This window comes from Echinops telfairi, unplaced genomic scaffold, assembly GCF_000313985.2.
Source record: "Echinops telfairi isolate 266 unplaced genomic scaffold, ASM31398v2 ScPeMD7_3509;HRSCAF=4178, whole genome shotgun sequence".
Taxonomy (NCBI): domain Eukaryota; kingdom Metazoa; phylum Chordata; class Mammalia; order Afrosoricida; family Tenrecidae; genus Echinops; species Echinops telfairi.
This window is the reverse complement of record NW_022107407.1, coordinates 2,884,998-2,893,300: the sequence shown is the minus strand read 5'-3', so window position 1 is coordinate 2,893,300 and position 8,303 is coordinate 2,884,998. Positions and strand designations below refer to the sequence as shown.

Sequence of the window (8,303 nt, the reverse complement as noted above, 5' to 3'; positions counted from 1 at the left end):
TACAGTTGGCATTCTGGAGAAAGTGGGACCCAAGGTGCAGTTACCCAAGGGAGCAAATAAATAAAACCATATTGGCCCAGAATGAGGTGGAAATGAGCTTAGGAGCAGCAGATCTGCAGCTGTCCCCCAACCACCCCCCTTTCACCTATCTATCATCACAACCTACAGCTCGGGCGGTTTGAAGAACCTTGTCCCAAGAGTGGGTAATGAGGAGAGAAAATATGGGAAAAACCTGGCCTACACCAGAGATTGGCTCCCGCAGAATGTACTGGCTCTTGGTTGCGACCAAAATTGCCCCATCCTGGTCACTATCAAAACCCAGGGATTCTAGGGCTAGAGCCTCAGATAAAGCAGGCAGACTCGGGGGATTTCTCCTAAAAGCCCTCCCTTGCATTTGGATAAAGTCTAGTGGGGCTTCCTTTGCGTCACTCCTTCCCACCCAAAGGGCCCCAGCATGAGACTATGGCAGTGCCAGCTGCCTCCTACCCACCCTATCCCACTTTCTCCACTCTGCCGATTGATGCCTGCTCCTTGAAGTTTCCTGATAGCCAAAGGGCAGCTCCTGTCCAGATGGCTCAAGTCTGGGCCTCTGGGAGCAGGGCAGGGCTGGGAAGCTCTTCTTCTTCCTCCCGAAAGTAAGCTGGCTTTCCCTGCGAGCTGGGGGCCTGCTGGCCCCTCACTGGACAAGAGGCTACCATATGGCTGATGCTTTGGCAGAAGTGAGACTTCTTAGGCTGGGGTGGCAGCTTGCATTCCTTGGCATGATGGTATAGACCTCCACAGTTGTAGCATCTGTCTCCCTTTGACCTGCGCTTCTTCATGTTCTTCCTCTTCGGTCACCTCTCACTCCCAATACAGAACACCCCACCAGGTCCGGTGACTTCTTTGGATGCCAGGCCCTTAGCAGACTTCTTAAAGGTGAACTCCACAGCTTCTCCCTCCTTTAGGCTCCGGAAGCCTTCCATGTGCAGCTTACTCTGGTGCACAAAGACGTCCACAGGGGGGTCGAGCGCGACCCCAGCGTGGGTGGTCATAGACAGGAAGCCGAACCCCATGCGCACGTTGAACTACTTCCAGATGCCGGCCCCGTGCAGCAGCTGCGTCTCCTCCACCACGCGGTCCGAGTCCTCCGGGGACTCCTCCGCCGCCTTGGCGCAGCCACCTGCAAACTGCTGGTTGGACACGGAGCCCATGGTCATCGGCTGAGCCCGCGGGCCTGGCCCCTGGTTGGGCGGCTGCTGGCCCCAGAGAAGTCCGGAAGCAAAGGGGTGGTTTGAAGCAGAGTCTGCTACATCTTCCCAGGCACCAAATTTTGTATTGTTTTTAACAGCTCTTATAATAATCCTTTAATCACAAAAAAATGCACATGTAACTTAGCAGACCTGAATATATACACATCTTTTCTTTACAATGATAGGAAATTCCTATTACAGCAAGCATTGGTTAACTCAATTTTACATTAGCAAGTACCTTATAGAGCTTATCTTAAAGTTGTTATATATAAAACTTAATTTGTTCCATATAGAATCAAAACAGATACACACACAAAATTTTATATGACAAGGACAGGGACTACCTCCTGAAAGGTCTAACTGATAAATCACCAGATGCAGTCACCAAATATCAGAAATGAGCCTGACCCAGCCTCCCCATCCCACCCTTGCAGGGCCTTGCCAAGTAAGGATATACTGGGGTCTCAGGCAACAAGCAACCACTGTTTGAGTCCAAAGCAACCAGGAACAACCACTATTTTTTCTGAAAACCCCCAGCCATGATTTTAACAGCGCCCCCAGTCCCCTGCGTCCAGACATGTAAGAAGATCCTGCCAGCTCTGGCTTCTTCTCACTAATTCTGTGCTTTCAGTAGTGTAGACCCATTGGGGGTCAGTCCCCAGTGTTTCCTGAGTTTATTGCTAAAAGATTCTCTCTTTCTGTCTGTGTTGCCAGCACACCACCACTACTTTCTAGAAGCCAGTGGTGTTGGGATCCTCTCAGAAAAGGGGGTCACGGCACCCTAACATTATATATTACATATTTTATATATCTTTGTTATATATTTATCTTCATCTGTATAGTATTAAAGTTTTAAAAAGTTTGACTTATAAGCCTGCATTTGTTACAAAATCAAAGTTGATCTCTTAAGGAAAATGTATCCATATATATGCCATCTAATTATCATCCAAAAGGAAAACATATATTTTTGTTAACATTTTATTTTAGACGGACTTATCACACGAATTAAGATGATGAGTGCACACTTACAAAGGGCTGTCCTATTAGGCTAATAGGCTGTTCTATTAGCCATTCGTTAGTGGAAGAAGGAAGAAAGTAGAAAGTGTTTTTTTAAATCTTAAGTGATGTTCAAAACGGGGACTTATTTACCCTGGAAAAGTTGCACATGTGCTACCCCAGTGGTAGGCATCTTGTGGAAAGGGGCTAGCTCACTTTTTTCAGAACTGAAGCTAAGTACATTTACCACCTGCTTTTGCCCACAGCAAACTAAATCTGTTTTAGAGCACTCAAATCCAATTTTTGATCTCCACTTCAAACTCACAACATTCTCAGCAGATGCCAAAAGAAGAGAAAAACCTTTAAACTTCAAAATAACAACCTAGTTTCAAAGGTCAAGGTCAAGATACAGGAAAACTGGAGAAAGCCAGTCATACACACACAAAGAAAATTCCATTCTATCCAGACCTTACTGAATTAGGGGAGGGGAAGATTGAAAATCCCACACAATAGACAGATAGATGCCAAGTCCAAAGAGAGACTATTGAAATTCTCTAGTGAGGTTCTCTCATCTTTGGGATCTGGCTGGATTCTTACCATTGAGGCCAAAAGATGTAGAGTTGCAAGGGGGGTTGGAGGCCACTCATCTTGCCAGGTGAAGACTCAGGTTCATGTCCATTATGGTGAGCAACAGTGCTATCTTGCTCTAGCGCCCTCTTCTCCTGGGTTGGCTTGCCAGAAATATTACCCAAATTCAGGTTCTTGTCATTCCAAAAGAAAAATTTACTTTTGGAAGATATACAGCACGTACATATGTAAATAAATTTATATACGATGGTGGAGAAATAGATCTATGTACATACATTTATAGGTTTAGTATCAAGGCGGTAGATGGACATTGACATCCACTCAAGTACGTACTCAATGCAAGAACACTTTGTTCTATTAAATTGACATTCCATGATGCACACCTTCCCGACACGATTGCTGAAGATAAATGTGTGCATAAGCAAGTGTGAAGAAAGCTGATGGTGCCCAGCTATCAAAAGATATAGCATCTAGCGTCTTAAAGGCTTGAAGATAAACAAGTGGCCATCTAGCTCAGAAGCAATAAAGCCCACATAGAAGAAGCACACCAGCCCGTGTGACCACAATGTGTCAAAGGGATCAGGTATCAGGCACCAAAGAACAAGAAATCATATCATTGTAAATGAGGGTGAGTGCATAGTCGAGATCCAAAGCCCATCTGTAGGCATCTGGACACCCCCTTACAGAAGGGTTGTGGGGAGGAGATGAGCCAGTCAGGGTGCAGGGTAGCAATGATGAAACATACAACTTTCCTCTAGTTCTTAAATGCTTCCCCTCTCCCACTATCATGACCCCCATTCTACCTTACAATTTGGCTAGACCAGAGGATGTACATTGGTACAGATAGGAACTGGAAACAAAGGGAGTCCAGGACAGATGATCCCTTCAGGACCAGAGGTGAGAGTGGCGATACCTGGAGGGTGGAGGGAAAGAGGGGTAGAAAGGGGTACTGATCACAAGGATCTGCATATAACCTCCTCCCTGGGGGATGGACAACAGAAAAGTGGGTGAAGGGAGACATTGGACAGTGTAAGATATAACAAAATAATAATAATTTATAAATTATCAAAGGCTCATGAGGGGGGGGGGAGGGAGGGGGGAAATGAGGAGCTGATATCAAGGGCTCAAGTGGAAAGCAAATGTTTTGAGAATGATTATGGCAACAAATGTACAAATGTGCTTGACACAATGGATGTAGGTATGGATTGTGAGCCCCCAACAAAATGATAAAAAAAAACAACTCCCAAGGAGGAAGAAAATCCTTGCCAGTTTGCAAGACTATTCTCAGTATTGTCTCCAATTCCCACATGCATACTGAGCTTTCTTGTTTTGTTCTTTTATGGCAGATGGCTGTCCATTTACTGTTACAGCTTTTTTGAGTTATTAGTATTCAATTTATTCACTTTTAAGTTTCATCAAAATACAATTCACATATACAATTATTTTAATAGTTCAATCACATTCCTATAAGTTCTGCACCCATCTGATTACCAATTCCAGGATATTTCTTCTTCCCTGTCCTCCTTGTTGTTAGCTATGCATTTCCCACCTCTTCCATTCCACGTCCCTTTGAAACTATTAAACCAATTGTCTCCATAGGTTAGTTTATCCTGAGTTTCAAGTACAGAAAAACATGCAGAATCAAAAAAAAACATAAATGGCCTAACAACAGTAGAATGAAATAGAGAAAAACTGCAGTATAAAATAAAGCAGAAAATATTAAAAGTGTAACAATTATACATTGAATCAAGATGGAGATCAAGTGACAAATTGTCACAGTTTGACGTAAGAACCCACTGCAGCAATCCATCCTACAATGTACTCTGATAACAGATCTTTCCCATCCCTGGTCCTTAGTCAGAGAAGATTTACCAAAGGCTTAATTTGCAGGGGGGATCCTGAGCATGGGTTTTCACTCATTCATAGCCTGACACTTCTGTAAAACAGGTATTCAGAAAATAAGGTCTGATACCATTCCCTCCTCTGTTGTTTTTTTTTAAATTATTATTATTGTATTACAATTCTTGGATCACATAGACTGATGTGCTTCTTCCCTGTGGACTTAGCTGATGCTTCACTTAGCCGAGTGATTGTTGAAGACAAGCCATTAACACCCCAGACACCATTCTTTTGTTAGTCTGGCAACATCTGATTTATTCACTACTCATTGGTATATCTTCATATATCTACAGTGACCCCTTCATGGGTCAGGAGAGGCCAGTTCCTTGAGAAGAATATCATGCTTGGTAAAGTAGAAGGTCAGTGAAAAAGAGGAAGGACCCAGCACAGGATGAATTGGCAGAGTTACAGTAATGGGTTCAAACATAACACTGTGAGAATGGCACAAGCCTGGGAAGTTTTCACTTTGCTGTGCAGGGGGTCACTATGAGCCAGAGCCAACTGGAAGGCATCTAACAACAACCACCCTTCCCCTAAACATGTTACACTCTCTAATTTACACTGATTCAGCACAGCTGTGTTTTGCATAGTCCAGGGATTCAAATTGTATTCCTTTTCAATGTTCTTTGAGTTTAAAGAAGAAGAACAACAATAAAGTTTCAAGGGGTATGATTGGGTGTGTATGGTGGACAGGTAAGGCTTTCAATGAACTCTTGTGAGACAACTTTTGCTACACTTGAAGACTGAGCAGGTGCATTGTGGTGATAGAAAAATCCTTCTCAGCAAAAGAAATTTCAAGTATGTTTCTCACAAATACAGCTTTCATTTTCTTAAAACTTCTTCCAGTTAAGCTCACACCAATTAATCTCACATTATCATTCTGTGTCCTTCTCAAAAATCTGTCAAGATTACTTTTTTGAAATTAAAAAAAAATCCAGTCTCTATAACCTTCTAAGCTGACCTCTGTGCCTTGGATGTGATGGATCCAGCAAATCTACTCAGAAGACCCTGTGCCGACTGGACCCTGGTTCGGAGGCACTCTTAGGAAATGAAGACAAGTTATTACTGAGAGAACGTGTTTATAGCCATTCCCTGCAGAGATATGCTTAAACCGATTTTATTTGGTAAAACCATCTATGTATGTATGGACTATAACCCTAGTAACAATACGTTTGGACTTGCCCTTGTGTATTGTATGCAGACCTCTTGCTATTTCTGTAAATAGGTTGGAATTTGCACTAGATTATGGTTTGAGCATACTCTGACAAATAAAGCATTAAAAAGTTATCAGCTAATCAATTAATTAATTTACAAGCCTGTGCCTTCAAGGAACTAATAATTCTGAAGACTTATCAAATATATATCTAAGGCTCTATTGTTTAGATTTATAATGCATTTCTGCTGAAAAGAGAATGGTACTGTAACTACATATAAGTGGTAATGAACCCAAATTGCTTTTGTAACCTCATTTAGATAGCAAGTAGATAGCCTCTTTCTCCCGAGTCTGAAATCAAAGCCAAATCTGATTAAGTTTGGAAAAAACTAAAGGTAAATAGCTAAACAAGTGTGATTTTCTGTTAACACAGGAGTCAGAAGACAAGGTCCGCTCAAGCTAAGGATGAACATGTGAATTCAACAGCACCACTGGAGTTCGGTGTCATCCAATGTATGTCACCTCTTGCCCACATTGGATCTCCTTTAGAACCAGACCATGTCACTTCCTTACTAATATTATAATCAATTTAAAGTATAAAATAATATGTGATGGTTACCACTGCCAATTGCTAAACTGTAGTGTTTCTTAGATTATATAAATACTAATAACACAATCGTTTTACATTGCATGGGAACATTATTGGTTACATTTCTTGTAATTGAGTGAAAGCCCTTCTTTATTTTTCCTCATGGTTTTCCTCTAAATAATACTCCCTTCTCAAAAAAAATTGATAAAAGTTTACAAATATTGCTTACCACACTATTGTAGCTAAAAGGCTCGATCTAATTTTTTTAACAAAATGAGCAACTATATGAACTCCCAGAGTATGAAAACAGCAATCCAGGCAGATGAAACCAGATGATTCAAGTATCATTGTAATTCAGTGATAATGATAACTCTGACTATCAGAACACATTACAAAGTTCAAAAAGTAAATCCATGAAACTTCGAGATGGTAAACTAGGCAGATAATCTACCCAGACCTTCTACAGCAAGAACACAAGAAACCAAAAGAAATATCTGCTAATAATAATCCTGAAATGCTGACCTTCAAAGGAAAAGATAAAGAAGTTGATAGCATACTGACTAGAAGAAACTGACTGTAAATGGAAAAAAGGAAACAAATGAAACAATGAATTGTACACTGACCTGACAAAGCATGGCCATTTTGAACTTTTTAAAATTATGTTTTTGAAAAGGCAGAAACCTTGTGGATGCGGCTTTCCCTGGCCTACACCAATGACTACACTGGTAGCAGGCAACATGAACGGTGTTGTCGTCGCCTTATTCCACACACCCTCCTAGTGAGCATAAGGGTGGTAAGCCCCTATATCTCACCCCTCAGCAGTTAATGAAACTCCTTCTCCCATACTTCACCTGAGATCAGCTGTGGGTCAAGCCGAGGGTATACATCAGCCCTGTGTTTGAAGACATGCGCTGTGTGTCTCCTTGGGCCAGAAGAACATATTGTGCCAGACCATGCATCCTGCCTGAATCCGTCCTTTGGTCCAGCTGTAGCTCGTTCCAAGACAAGGCGCTCTGACCCCAGGGCCTCCTTGGCTCTCAGAGTGCATTGTCCTTCCTGTTTCTTGCTGTCTCTTCATTTTCTCTATTCTTCTTACACCCCTTCCTCCTTTCCCTTTTATCCTAGTTGTTATTGCTTTGTTTAATATTTTCTTTGCTTTGCATCTTTTCTCCCCATTCCACTGCTAGGATTTTTCCACTTTTCTTCCCCCCACCCCCCCACCCCCAATTTTCTTTTCATTCCATTTCTCTCTTTTGTTAACTGATTTGTTTTTATAACTTTTTAAAAATGGTTTTTGTTGGTTTGTTTTCCTTCCTCCCCACCACCCCCTTTTGGTCACCCATGGAAAGCAGTAATAGTGCCTACACTGTCCAGCCAAATCTATACCTCCTCCAGCTTACCAACTGGACAAGGGCCACAATTCACTTTTGTAACACCTAATTAATCATAAATGGTGGCCAACAGCAACTTAATCTATACTCAACTGTTCTATATGACCATCAGAAAATTTTGCACATACTCTCATCCTCTATGTAAAGAGACATATGATGAGGGCCTAAGTGCTGCCAAATCATCAAGCAAAATATTCATCTGGTTAAATAAGATATTTTAAAACAAAATAAGTAAGGGAACACCAACATACAATTACCAATTAAATACAAATATACCACCACAATGTCTTAGAGACAAAAGATCACCTCCATTCAAATGAAGAAATAAATTGGAGTGGCTTAAGTAAATAAAGAACCAGAAAGCATTCCTGAGTAAGAAATAGCAATGATATGAACTTTAAAAGAATCATATTCAGGTGAATTCCATGAATTGTGATAGAGATCATGGAAGACAG

At 41.6% G+C, this 8,303-nt stretch overlaps 1 pseudogene; it reads right to left on the bottom strand.

Moving 5' to 3' along the window:
* Positions 1 to 575: 575 nt before the first annotated feature.
* Positions 576 to 1,193, bottom strand: LOC101663226 (annotated as a pseudogene).
* Positions 1,194 to 8,303: the final 7,110 nt, after the last annotated feature.